The 13,835-nt window shown below is 46.5% G+C and overlaps 1 long non-coding RNA gene across 1 annotated transcript; it reads right to left on the bottom strand.

Annotated features, from left to right (window-relative positions):
- Positions 1-1,398: 1,398 nt before the first annotated feature.
- LOC117011710 (uncharacterized) lies at positions 1,399-10,959 on the bottom strand. Its single transcript, XR_004421053.1, has 3 exons — positions 10,799-10,959; positions 2,846-2,984; positions 1,399-1,502 (listed from the first exon to the last, which is right to left on the bottom strand). It is a non-coding gene; the product is annotated as an uncharacterized LOC117011710 (long non-coding RNA).
- Positions 10,960-13,835: the final 2,876 nt, after the last annotated feature.

Consider the following 13,835-nt stretch of genomic DNA (forward strand, 5'->3'; position numbering starts at 1 on the left):
GTTCCTTCTGAGAGCTGGATGAGAAAACCAGTTCCATGACTGCCTCGCCTACCTTCTGGTGCTTTGCCACCAGTCTTGGGCATCCCTTGGCTTGGCGAAGCATCACCCTGGTTTCTGTCTTCATCTTCACGTGGCATTCTCCCTGCGTACATGTCTCCTCCCTCTGTGTCCAAACTTTTTTTTAAATAAGGACACCAGTCATATTGGATCAGGGCCCATCCTAATGAACTCATCTTAATTTAACTAATTGTATCTGCAGTGACCCTATTTCCATATAAGGTTATAGTCTGAGATATTGGATACTTCAACATATGAATTTTGCGGAGACACAAGTCAATCCATAACAGAACTCTGCCGACATTGTATGTGGTCCTCACAGCAGGGCTGCAAGCTTGGCATAATTCACATTCTACCAATGGGTCAGGTCCCAAGAGGTGGGCAATACAGAGGGGCAGAGCCAGGGGGATGTGAAGAGCGTGGACTCCAGAGCCAGGCTGCCTGGACTGGCAGCCCAACACCCCCTTCCATGAGTTAATGAATGTGGGTAAGTTGTTTAAACTCCCTGTGCCTCAGTTTCTTCATCTGTAAGACAGGGACAATACAGGTCCACCATTACAAAACCTTAAAACTCCAAATACCAAAAATTGTATTTGTAACTCATTGGGCAGCACAACCTAACCTGAAATAAGCTCATTTGATACAAAAACTTGTCTTGAGTTGACACAAGGCTACTTATACCCTTTATTTATGCAACATGTACATGTTACTATAGAAATATTAGTATGTTTGATTACAGGCCACTGTCGCAGATACTCCAGGCTGTTATGTAGTTTATAGTGCATACACTGTATTATCTTTCTCAAATCCCCAAATGCTGACACGCCAAACACTACTGGCCCTAAGATTTTTGAAGAAGGGATTGTGGACCTGCAGTATACATACACATATCACAGTGTTGCAACGAGGATGAAGTGAGTTAGTATTTGTGCAGTGCTCAGAATACTACCTGGCACATAGTAAACCCTATGTACATATTTGCTAAATAAAATAATAATAATAATAATAATAATAATAATAATCATTGTCTAAAGCCAAGAAAGAAGGTTCTGGTCTTTGTGTGCAGGAATGTCTGACTGTGGAAGCTGTGCTTTCTGAGTAGGGGGAGCCACCTCTGTGCCTCCAGGCCTGGGGTTCATGTCCTTTGCTCCATAAACCAACCTTGTTTATACAATGCATTGAAGCAGTCTCTACCTTCTGAGACGACTGTCGAGTGAAACCAGGTATCTATTTTTATTCATCTGCTAGGGCTGTGATAATAAAGGACCACAGAGTGGGTGGCTTAAACAACAGAAATTTATTTTCTCATACTTCTGGGGCTGGAGGTCTGAGAACAAGGTGCTGGCAGGTTTTTTTCTGAGGCTTCTCTCCTTGGCTTGCGGACGACGGTCTTCTCACTGTGTCCTTACACGGTCTTCTCTCCATGCGTGATGTGTCCTAATCTCCTGTTCTCAGAGGGACACCAGTCATATAGAATTAGGGCCCAGCTTAATGACCTAATTTTAACTTAATGACACCTGTAAAGGCCCTGTCTCCAAATACGGTCACATTCTGAGGTACTTATTGGTCACTAGGACTTCAACATATGAATTTGGGGGTTGGAGCACAATTCAGCCCGTAACACTACGTTAAGAAACTCGATGAGTTACCACTCAGACCAGACATATCTCATCCATTTGGAGACTTATTTCTGCCACAGAGTTTTTCAAAGTGTGGTCCAGGATCACCTGCAATCGATTGTCTTGGGACTTTAATAAAAATAAGCCTGGCCAAGCCCCTGAGGCAGAATCTAGGGGAGAGGACCACAGGGCCCCAGGTATGGAATGTGCCTGTTTTTTACATTTACTTGAAGATTTAGTTTAATTAAGGGGATTCAGGAAAAGGTAGATAGTAGTCAACTCACTCCCCATAGCCACTGCAGGCTTCCAGGTAAGAGCAGGTGAAAGAGGAGCAGGGGAGAGGGAAGCAGCCCTGTGGGAAGTCTGAGTGGGGAGCACAGTTCCTCCCATGGTTCCCACAGGGCGGTTTACCCTGGAGGGTGACAATAAAACCTACTTTCCTGCTCAAAACTAGCCTCCCGATACCTATGAGATGAGCGCTCCTCTTCGGTGCGTATATGCAGAGCTTTGCAGTACAGATACCAGCAGGGGAGGCTGGCCTCCAAGGCCCAGCCGGGCTGTGGAATGCAGCCTGGAACGATGGGTGCCAGGCATTTCCCCTGGGCAGCGCACCCGCCTCCCTCCCCAGCTCCCCCGCCTCTGAGAAGGGCGTTAGACCTGAGTCTTGAATCATGTTGAAGGGAATGGCAGTGGTGGCATTTTCAAACGCTGAAGCAGGGAGCAGAGGTTGAGGTAGTTCAGGTAGTCACTGACTCTGCTCCCAAACTTCCGGCAATGTCATGGGAGGCGGTGACTGGCGGGGTCACGCGCCTCTCTGCAAGCTGATCTAGAAGGAACAGGTTTGCCATCCACAGGAGTTACGGTCATAACCACAACCCAAATAACCAATGTGGGCCCTGCAGAGCGGGTGTCTGCTGCGGGTGTACGTGACTGCACACACCCCCGTGGGCCGCACCTACACTGGGGTGGCCTCCAGCCTCCCAGATCAAAAATCCTAGCAAAACAGAGGTGCGTGAGACTCTAACTGAAAACGGCTTTCCCAGCACCATGACAACAAGACACCATCAAAGCTAATGGCGATAATCCATCCTTCACCTTTCTCTGTCTGTTCTGGCTTATATTTCTCTGTGTCTTAAAATACTTGCCTGGCTGAAAATGCAGTGACTCACCTGGACTGGGATTGAACAGAACAGGCAGGAGGTGCTTTCTTCTGAAGGAATGTCAAAATCCAGCACAGCACCTGAGGTCTTTCATGTCACACATTGTTCCTGTCAAGGGGAAGACGTATTTCTTGCTCTCTTGTCAAAACTGGAGTTGTCAAAGAAAGTAAAGCAGTTAGGATGTGTCAAACTTTGGTGCTTGTATTAAACAGAGTTTCAGGAAATCAGGCAGGTTCACCTGAAAATCTCCTCATCCTCTACCCAGTGCACGATGGGCCCCTTTTTGGATCGGGCACTGTCAAAGACGAGAAAGTTCATACGTAGAATCACTCAGCTCCATGCCAAGTCCTCTGGCGACATCTCAGTTGGTGTCCAATTGTTGGTGTTCTAATTGTTGGGATTTCATGTATCCTGAGTCTTGTAATGATTTAAGAACTCTGAAGCTAGTATTTGGAAACTGTATGGTTTGTAAACTTGAATGAATAAAAACTAAGATCAAGAATTTTACTGTCAAAAAAAAAAAAAAAGAATTCTACTGTCAATTAGACTGTGTTTAATGGTCCTCTCTTAATTCCACCTGAATTCCATAGGCTATAAATTGTGAAACACTGAAAAATACTCTGAAGTCAGACCTGGATTCAAATCTTAGGTTAGCCACTTATTAGCTGTGTGACTTTGTCCAAGTTACTTTACCTCTCTGAATGTCTGTTTCAACTGCCAAAGGGGAGCTGATATCATCTTCCACATTACATTGTGGTGAATGCTAAAAGAGATCATGAATGGGAAAGGTGCCAGTACACACTCTGGCCCATAAATGCTCATTTCTTTTCCTCTCTCTTCTGTTTTTCTGTTTTTTTTTGTTTTTTTTCCTGCAGTTTGAAAAGAGCATCAACATTTCTGGCTAACTAATGTTGTAATATTGGCACATTTCAGTGTGAGGCTTTGCATACTTCTAGAATGTCATAAATAAGACATTCTCCAAGGAGAATTAGAAATGACGGGATACAGACCCTGAGACCAGCAGTTGCCAAAGTCATGAGAGGTGATTTTGATGACCCAGACAGCCGTAGGAGCAAAGCCTCTGTTGTGACTTTTGGAGATGTGGGGTGAATGAGTTGCAGTTTCCTTTTGAAGGGTCTGTAAATATTCTCTGTGAAATGTGACAAGCCTGGGCAGCTCCAGGGAACACGCAAGGCCCCCTGGGAGCCCGTCCTCCCACGTGCTGCCTCCTTTCCTATACCCTCCATCTGGTGAGATCCAGCTCCAGGCCCAGCTAACGTCTGCCAGATGTTCTGTGGCTCTTCTAGTCAGAACCTCAGGTTTTAGTATTTGCTGGGCTTTCCCCTCATTGTTTCATTTGTTTGGTTTCAGTTTCCAACCAAAGAAAGAGAACAGGTTTGAGTCCAGCTGTAACCTTCCTGGTTGGCATATTATGAATAAATGACTTAACCTCTTTGAAACTCAATCTTCCCATCTGTAAATGGGGATCCTTCATAGTTTGTTTGTTGTGAAGACCGATGTGAATAAAATGCATATTAAAATATTTTGTAAACTGTAAAGTCCTGAGGAAAAAAAATAATTCACTTCCCTCTTAGCACGTATACCTTACTGGCACACAGGAAGTGTACAAGAGTCCCTCACTTGTGTGGGGCAAATGAAGCCATGTCAAGGCTGATAATCCAAATGTCAGTTTGTTACCACCATTTTTCCCGTAGAACTTAATCCCAGCAAAGCATCTTCCCCCCTGCACTTTTGGGGAGCCCCTGGGGTAGGATGTCTTACATATATTCACCCAAATCACTGACCAGCACCAGGCGCTGTCCTGCTCCCTGCACTGTGTCCAGCACTGGCAAAGCTTCCTTATGGAGAAAACACCTTTCTCTCCTGTTCTGTTCATTTACGGAGGTCCCATCACAGTGACCCTCTACTAAAGTGTCTTTTAAAGTATTTAGCAAATAACCCTGTTAACTTTTCATGAGAGCTCTGTTCAGGAATGGACCCAACATGGGGTAGGGCCAAGGCGAGATTAGTCACTGCTACCCCAGTACACTCAGAACAGCTCCTTTCTCCAACATGGACTCTTTGCCATTTGGTGAGCTCACTGTGCTCGGCTTTGTACTTGGCTTAACAGAGGCAGGTTCCCCGACCCCCGTGGGGTTTCCCCACCAGCGCACCAGACATGACCAAATCCTAGAGCAGGCTCCAGTTCGCACCCTCCCACTATACAGATGAAGAAACGAAGGCTCAGAGGGTCAAGAAACTTATCCAAGGTCATGAAGCCTACAGGTGGCAGAGATAAGAGCCAAACCCAGAGTGAAGTCCAAATCCCAAGTTCTTTCTGATCCAAATCCCATGATCAAAGTGGCAACATGACACGTTGTTCTGACCCTGATGTCCATGTGGGAGAGTCACTGTTTACCATATATAATTTTATTCCCAAGGGCTTACATCACTTTCTGCTTTGTTTCTGTTGGGGATTATGCTTTAGTCATGAAATATTGGGGATTCCTTGTCATTTCACCTTCCCTACAATCCCTAGCTGCCCTCCCAATAGACCTGCAATTTATTTCAGTGTTATTTGGCTCATGGTTAAAAGCACCATGGTGCTTATACAGATGACACAGCAAGCAAGTCTTGGCTACCGCAAAAAGCCGAGAGCCACCTAGCCCGTGTTAGTAGACCTGAGCAAAACACAAATCCCTTGACTTGGTTCCCAAAGCCCCTACAATCTGGCCACCTTACACCGAGCCTCTGCTCCAACCTAAAGGTCCTGACCCAGAGTTCTTATTCTGCCCCCAGCTGTAGTCTGGTGCCCAGAGGGGGTGGGGGGGGTCTGTGCCCCTCCCCTCCCCCACAACACAGCTGTCCCTTCCAGCCCATTCCAGTGACCTGGCATCTACCCCCTTCCTGATTGAACACCAGTTTCCAGAGGGGGCCCGAACCCTGTCCTGGCCCTACCCCGCTTGGCCAGGGCTTGACCTTCTATCTTGGCTTTGCTAAGCCCTCCTTGGGGAGCTGGATGCCCTTTTGCTCCAAGTGCTGCCAGAGGACCTGCCTACATCTAAACAAACCTTCCCCTCACCTCCAGAATAAATCACCCCATTTCCACTCCAGGATTGAGCTCCCAGACTCTGGTTGTACCAGCTCCACTCAGCAGATGAGAAAACTCTCTGGGGAGGGGGCAGACACACCAGCCTGTCTTGGCCTGAGCTGGCTACTTCCCAGGAATTCTGCGGTTGGGTGCCTTGCCACTTTCTTTGGCAGGCTCCTAATGTACAACCAGCTGGGGTTCTTGGGTGCTCAGGTAACTGGGGGAACTGAGGCTTCAGGCTGGATTTCTTAGAGACCCTATTTTATACCATAGAACTCCCACTCCACAGTCTCTGTCCTTCTATTTTTGCTTGCTATTTCTCCATAGCACTTACTTCCATTTCGATATACCGATACGCTCCCTGAGAGTTTAGTCTGCTTTGCTTGAACAGTGTCTGGCCCATGGTTGGTGCTCAATAACTATCTGTTCAATGAATGACTGGAATGCCCACGGCCTTGGCAGGCAGTGCCAGAGCACACATACTGAGGTGTTGGGAAAACCAGGCGTTCTCGTTTCTCAACTGTCACAGAGCCCAGCTGCCTCAAGGCTGCCAAAGAGGATTTCCAAACCTCCTCCGTCTTAGCCAGGGCAATAAAATGTCTACAAGTACTTCCCCAGCACCGCTCTGGGCACTGTGAGACATGCCAAGCCTTCAGGCTGCTTATTATTCCGGCTCGCCTCTGAACCATCCACCCCGCTGAAAACACTGACTGTTCCCAACTGCAAGTCCTCAGCATGCCTGCACATCTCCGTGGAACTCTGTGCTACCCGCCTGTCTCCTTCCTTCGCAGACATGAGCCTGTCTTACTCATCCTCACATCCCAGGTGCCCAGCACAGTGTGGAGAAGCTACAAAGGATGTGATAAATATTTGATGAATGAATGAATGACTGGATTCCACACGCAGAGAAAACCAGCCCTTTCTGAATTAACTGTGTGACTCAAAGATCATGATGAGTTTATTTCTCCTTATGCTGTGATTAATGATTTTTTTCCCCCAAAGAGTTTTTCAATTCTGAGATTTAAGTTTTATATTGTAAATTTTAAGATATCCCTTATGGAGTAATACTATGTCCAAAAAGACACAGCATAACTTTTAGAGTAAAATTGATGATCATGTTTCCTTTCCCTAGACCTTCAATATCTCTTTTTACTTAGGGCTCATTTTTTTTTTTCTAAATTATGTGGAATGTTCTATTGAAAATAAAAGTGTTTCTAGATTGAAAATAAAAGTTTTTGAAGAAAAGCTGATGCTGCCTTTACTATGTCTCCTGGAATAAATAAACTTTTTATTTATTACAAAAAATTTCCTTTTTTTTTTTTTTAAACAGGCAAAACCTACTGATTATCCAGTTTCTCTTAGATTGAGGAGCGGGTGATTTACTTTAAAAAGAGGAAATAATACACAAAGAAAAAGGAAAACAGTTGTTTTCACATCCACAAGAGGAGAGACTGAGCATTTTCTAAATGGAACTATTTATGGATTGCGCTAGGCTTTAAACCAGGCTGGACATTTAGTTGATTTTATTTCTCAAATCGATTATTAAAAATTAATCAGTGTGGTAAGAAAATTTAAGAGGAGGGAAAAAATCTTTCATTTATGACTTTTAACATTAGTTATCTACACTGATCAACCTATGGATAAGTGCTCAGGTGCCAATTTACTTCATGCTATGGAGACACTGCCCTCATCCCTGAGAGTTTTAGAAAGTTAAACCCCATAAGGCAACAGTGGTGTGGCTCTTTTGTGCTTGCCTGACCAACAACCAGTACCCCATTTTCTACTAACGGCATCCCTATTTTCCTTTGGGAAGCCATGCACCTTTCCCTCTCAGTTCATGAGGTTAGAAATAGTCATGTGAACTGGGCTTGGCCTATCAAGGATGGGCTCAGAGATGGGTATGTGAGTAAAGCTGAACCAATAAGAACCTGACCTGGGATTTTTGCTGTTGCTATTGTGAAAGGCGTGCTTTGACCTTTGGGATTGCTAACAGCTGCCTGAGAGCGAAGTCAACATAAGGGAAACAGATGGGTGGTAAATTCAACTCACACTGTAACATTTTATGTATCAATACAATGTAATTTCTCTGGTGTGTCCATAATCAATCTGGCTCTCCACTGGTTAGTAGGAGGAGAAACTGGTTTAAATCTTGATTCCAATCCAATAATATCGATATCCCCACTGAGAACATGCTCAGTTTCTCAGGTGACCTCCCGCTTCTCTTGCTCCTCCCTAAAGAAGATGTTGTCTGGATGTATGGCTGATATTCACCTGTACACACCATTATGGCTGACCTGGTTAATGAAATACTGAAATATACCTGGCGCAGTTGGTAAATATGTGCTGCCCTGAGTTCTCTGAGCACCTCCCATGGCCCCTTCTCTGGGATTTTACCCACGCTCTCCATAATCCATTAATGAAAGGGTTAATGTGGAACAGAACAGGGCATCTCCATTCAGATTGGTCAGTACCTGAGCCTGTAAGGATTTTAAATATTTTGATCATCATCCCTGTTGGGTGTCCTCATTGTGTTGCAAGAAAGGGAACTCCTGGCCTTGTACTGATCCTGGAGTGTCGTTGCCTGGTGTCTTGCCATCTCAAGGTAATGGCTGCTTTTATCCTGTCCTAGGTGTACTGCCAGCATCTGACGTGGAAGTCAGTGGATGGCAAGCGCATGGTCCATCTTGTAGTCTGAGGCAGTGCTCCCACGGATGCTGCCTCGCTGGCTTAGCCTCTTCTCTACTCTTCCAGGTGCTATAGACTCTCTGACTTCTGGCTATGACTTCCTATCCTCCTTGTCTCAGGGGTCCACTCAACAGCCTGTGCCACTGAGTCCCCTCCTCCAGTGATCACCTCTGACAAGCTGGCCACAGACTTGCTGCTACTACTGCGTAGGGTACAGGCTACATGGGGACCCAGCTGTGCTTGGAAAGTCTAAAATGGACCTCCTTCTGTCTGACCAGCACTAAGCTACCAGGGCTTTGCCTCTCATAATTCTGTAGGGGTGGGTAGGGGATAAGGTCCTCCCATGCCTGTGGGGTTGATCATGCTTTTTCAAGCACAGTTACTCCTCCCTGTCCTCTTGTGTTGTTCTGTTGTTTCTGTCCTCCCATAAGCCCTCCTCCCACGCCGCTTCCTCCCTGTTTAGTCCTTCCATTCATAAACCCCAAGGCTTAGTCTACCAAAGCCGGGCCTCGATCTTCTAGACGGGAAGGTAATGGAATGTAGAGGATTTTTTCCTCAAGGTAAGAGTTTGAATTATATGGCTATTGTCTTGCTACAAACTTAACTTTTGAATGTCAGAAGCTGCTGTTACCTTTTCTTTCTCTTTGCATACCATCTGGAAAGAATCTTCATCCCCTCCTATCCCCCTACCCTCCAACCCTAGGCAGATGAATGCCTTGAGTAGACTAAATTCATGCGCTCTGAAAGGCAAAAAAAAAAAAAGAAAGAAAGAAAGAAAAAAAAAAGCACACTGAAAATTTCAAAACATTATCCATACTGTTCCTGACATTTTTTAAAGCATCTGAAATCTAACCATGCTTAAAGGCAGTCTACCCAGGTTAGCAAACAAATGCATTCCATTTTGGGTTTGGCTGGTTAGAGCTGGGTTTCAAGCACATGGAATCCTAACGGACATGGTAATGACAGAATCTATTTCACAGTATCTGTGTGGCATTGGTCAGAGCTCCACATGCAAATGGGGTTGATTAAATGCATTTGAAAGTCAGATTGCTGCTATGGCTAGATCCTGACCACAGGCAAAGCTTGTTTTGAAGAACTCCCCAAATTTATTCCTAAACCTTCTAAGTGCGTTGCCTCCTCTCACGTGGTAGAAGGAAAAGAACGAAGTAAGAGGAATCCTTCCTTTGGGTTAGCTGGGGTCGAATGCCCTCTCTTCCCATTCACTCCTGTGGAGGTCGTACTGAGATCCCATCTTATTTCTCCCTGTTAAACCTTCCTGCTTCTCCTTAGCCTAGAAGTATGTTTCAGTTTCCCATAGTACAAAAGACTGACAATAAGACTCACCTAGCTTCCCAGCTGTAACTTTCCCTTTCCCACCCAACCAACTCTTCTAAAGCAGCGGCTATACCCCTGCTGCTTCTCCTCCCTGACTCTACTGAGTTCTAAGCCAGTGTGACTTGGTTTCTGCTCTCTTCTCCCTGCCGAAACTGGGCTCACAGGAATCATCAGTGACTTCCTCATTGTCAAATTCACTGGGTACGTTCCAGTGCCTGTGTGCTGGACATTTCCATAGCATTTCTCTCTCTCACCACTTCCTCATCCTAGAGAATCTCTTCGTTTGGACAGCTTCATGCCACGTTTCCTTCTGATTTTCTTCCGTCTTTCCTTACCTCAGGAGCCCTATTTAACCCTCGAAGCTGGTATGTGTCAGGGTTCGGTTCTCATCCATCCCTTGATCTTCTCATTCTGCTGGTTGTTTCTGGGCCATTTCAGACTCGCCCCAGCTTCAGTGACCACCTCTATGTTGACCCTTCCCCAATAGGCACCCCAGGCCTCTCTCCCGCACTTGGCACCCAGGTTCCTAATTGCTTCCTGGGGTCTTTCCTGAATGTCCCACAGGCACATAAAAAATATATTCAAACACGCCATCTTCCTCTAAGACCAGTTTGTATTTCTCTACTTGCTCTCACAGTGAATGGTGTCACCATTTGTGCTGCACAAAGAACCTGGGAGTCTTCCTGGATGCCTATATTCCTTTCCCTACTCCCTGCTTCCTGAGACAGAACCTTGTACCTGGCAGTGCCTAATGTATCACCCAAAGCTGTCTGTGTAAATGGATGAATGAACTATGGGGACACAGAAAACCAGGGCTCTAATTTTGAGTTTAAAACTTGATGACCTTTTACCTTTCAGTTTTTCTTTGCTTCTTTATTAGCATGAGGGATCATCGTTGTCCCAGATGGTCTCCAACTGTGATGATCTATGATTCCAGATGACTCTGACCTGACACCCGAGGCTCTTCACCACCATTCCTTCTATGTACTTAACCCCATTGCTCCTTCTTTCTGCCTGTCCTGCCTGGGAAGAGAGAAGAGAGAGGCCCCTGTGATAAAGTGGGACTTCAAACATAAATTACACCACCTTGCAGAACACATTTCACCCTGATAAGAAGTCTCCATGTATCTTTCCAGCCACCATGAGTCACAGTGAGAATTGGGAGGGGAGGCGGGGAAAGTGTGGGGAAGGGCAGGAACAGCTGGAGGAAAGATAAACGGAGGCTATTTCCTCCTTTCCCTGTCTTGCCAGGTCATGCAACCCCGCCTGCGTCTCCCCAAATGCAGCACATGGAAAAGTACCTTCCCTCTCCTTCCGCAAGAATTCTGTCTGGTAATGTGTACTGTGATTGTTTGGTGAGGGCCTATGTTCCTAGCCCTTTCTACTTCTCAGGAAATTGCACGAATATGTGAGTGACTTCCAGGAGCTGGCATTGTGCTAAGCAATATGCACCTTACCTCATTTAAGCCAAGCAGGTAGGTCCTATTTTTATTTTCGTTTTGCAGATCAGGAAACTAGGGCTCAGAGAGGCCCTTCACTAAGGCCATCCAGCTAGTAGTACAGTCCTGCAAATCATCAGCTCAAATCCAGGTGCGTCTTATTCTATGCCCAAGTCTGGAGCGGCCATGGTAACATTGCTTCCCATGTATTCCTTGTTCTCTTTCGTGCCATACATACATTTAGTACGTAGTATCCAGGAGTTTGATAAATGCTCACTGAAGGAGTGCTTAACCCACGTCAATAAGAGCTGGATCTGATCCCAGCTGCCAGATTCCAGAAATGCAGCATTGGTCATTTCCCACTGCTTCTTGGGACCTCTATTTCCTCATCTGTAAAATGGAGGCATAAAGTAGGTGTTCTCTAAAGAGCCTGTGCCTTTAGCATTCTGTGGCTCTCTTACAATGGGGCAGTGTCCCCAACCTGCTGCTAGGACATGGGACAGAGAGACAAACTAATGCAGCTCGACTCTCAGGGAGGGGCCTCCGACCCTCCGGGGGGCTTCACAGCTGACACACGCGCCTTCGCCAGGCGAGGGAGCACCAGAGCCAGAGCGGACGCGGCCCTGCTCCGCGCGTGCGCATGCCCTGGATGTCTGAAAGCCTGAGCTGGATGCAGAGGCGACTCCTTCTTCCCGGCGCGGGAGAAATCTGTGCCTCTAGTAGGGTTGGGGTGATCCTGCCAGGAACGAGTTGGGGCCCACGGGGGAGGTGCCTGGGCCTCGTTAGGAAAAGCCAGATCCTCTCCCAAGGGCCCTGGAAAAGCTGTTCCCGGTGCAGGACAGCGTGTTCCAGCCTCCTAGCCTTGGTGTGTCGGACGTGCTGGGCAGCACAGAGAGGCGGTTCTTTCACAGCACAGATGAACCGGGCTCTTGGCGCTGCGGCCTGCGGTGTGGAGGAGGGGACGGCCCTGGCCCTGCCTGACTCTGACAGCCGGGAGCAGTTTCCTCTCAAAACGATACTGCTGGTTAAAGTACAAACAACTAGGGTCACCGAGGACATTTCTCTCACTAGTGGGGGGGAATGGGAGGTGTGAGGCATCGCCTACTTAGCGTAAGCTGCTAAAAGGCAGCGAACTCCGCAGGGAGCCCTACCCTTCATTGCTGCTGAAGGATGAATAAAACCTGGGGAGCTATTTTTACGCTGGGTGAAACACCGAGCGCGTGCGTGCCTGCGTGTCTGTGTGCTGGGGAGGGGGTGACGCGCGAGGACACGTGCAGCCGTTTCCCTCCTCATCCCATGATCTTATTCCTCTTCCCCCTGCAGAGTCCCTGCTCAGAATGTAAGGTTTTCTTTTTCCTTTCTTTCTTTTTTTTAAATCAGGGAAGGAAAAAGGATGGTAATCAAAAAGTCCCCTCAGTGGTAAAAATAAATCAGGTATCAGCCTTCTGAATTTGCCCCTGTGGATCTCCTCAACTCTTCCTCCCCTTGTTTGCCATCTTTTGAATGTCCGAGTGGGAGGTTATGGCGCTGAGTTTTCTGTGCCCTCCTCAGAGAATGTGGAATGTCCTCTAGGAAATTTGGCTGCGTGCGCTGGAGGAGGCAGGGGAGAGGGGAGCCCTTCTACCAAGGTGCGGTTCAGGTCGTCACTGTTAAGTGTATGACACTCCCGTTAGGACCGAAAGTTCTGACTTTCCAAACAGGGAGTTTTTCAGCCCCGTGTAAGTGCTGGGAAGACAGAAAGTTGTCCAGAAAGGGTGGTTGCTTTGAGTTTTCAGCTAATCTGGGCCAGCCGGAGCTTCTGACGATGCTTTTCCTCTGTCAGAACAAATGCGGTGCTGCTGAACTCACCACTCCCAGGAGATGTGATGTGGGAGAGAGCGGCTTGGGGAATCACTGCTGACATCAGTTCACTTCAGATGACTCAATTCACTTTGGTTTCATTTAACTTCATGTTCTTCCCAAGCCCTGGAAAGTATGGAAAACGAGAAACTGAAAACAATTTAAAAAATTAAATAAGGCATGAAATAACCCCTAAAATGAAAGTGAAGTTGTAGAGAGTCACCATTTTAAGGGCTTGCTGAGATGACCTTTTAGCAGTTTTCCTTTTGAGAATTATGGAGACAAAAAAAACAACAAAAAAAGACAACCGTCACCTAGGAGGAAAGGTTACCTGAAAAAGTCTTTAATTTGTCACTTCTACGATTCACCAGATCAGAATAAGGATAGAGTGGGAATGTGTGATGTGTGTGTGAGTGTGTGTGTGTGTGTGTGTGTGTGTGTTAAATGTCGTTTTTCTGCCATTAATGTCTCCAACAATGAGAAGAAAGTAAAGGGAAGTTGGAATTCAAAGCATCCTACCCCAGAAGCTGCAACAGCCTCCTAGGTTCCAGCACAGCTGGGCTATTAGATATTCATCTACTTCTTCCAAAGGCAGGTTAAAGATGACAGT

This window comes from Rhinolophus ferrumequinum, chromosome 2, assembly GCF_004115265.2.
Source record: "Rhinolophus ferrumequinum isolate MPI-CBG mRhiFer1 chromosome 2, mRhiFer1_v1.p, whole genome shotgun sequence".
In the NCBI taxonomy this organism is placed as follows: domain Eukaryota; kingdom Metazoa; phylum Chordata; class Mammalia; order Chiroptera; family Rhinolophidae; genus Rhinolophus; species Rhinolophus ferrumequinum.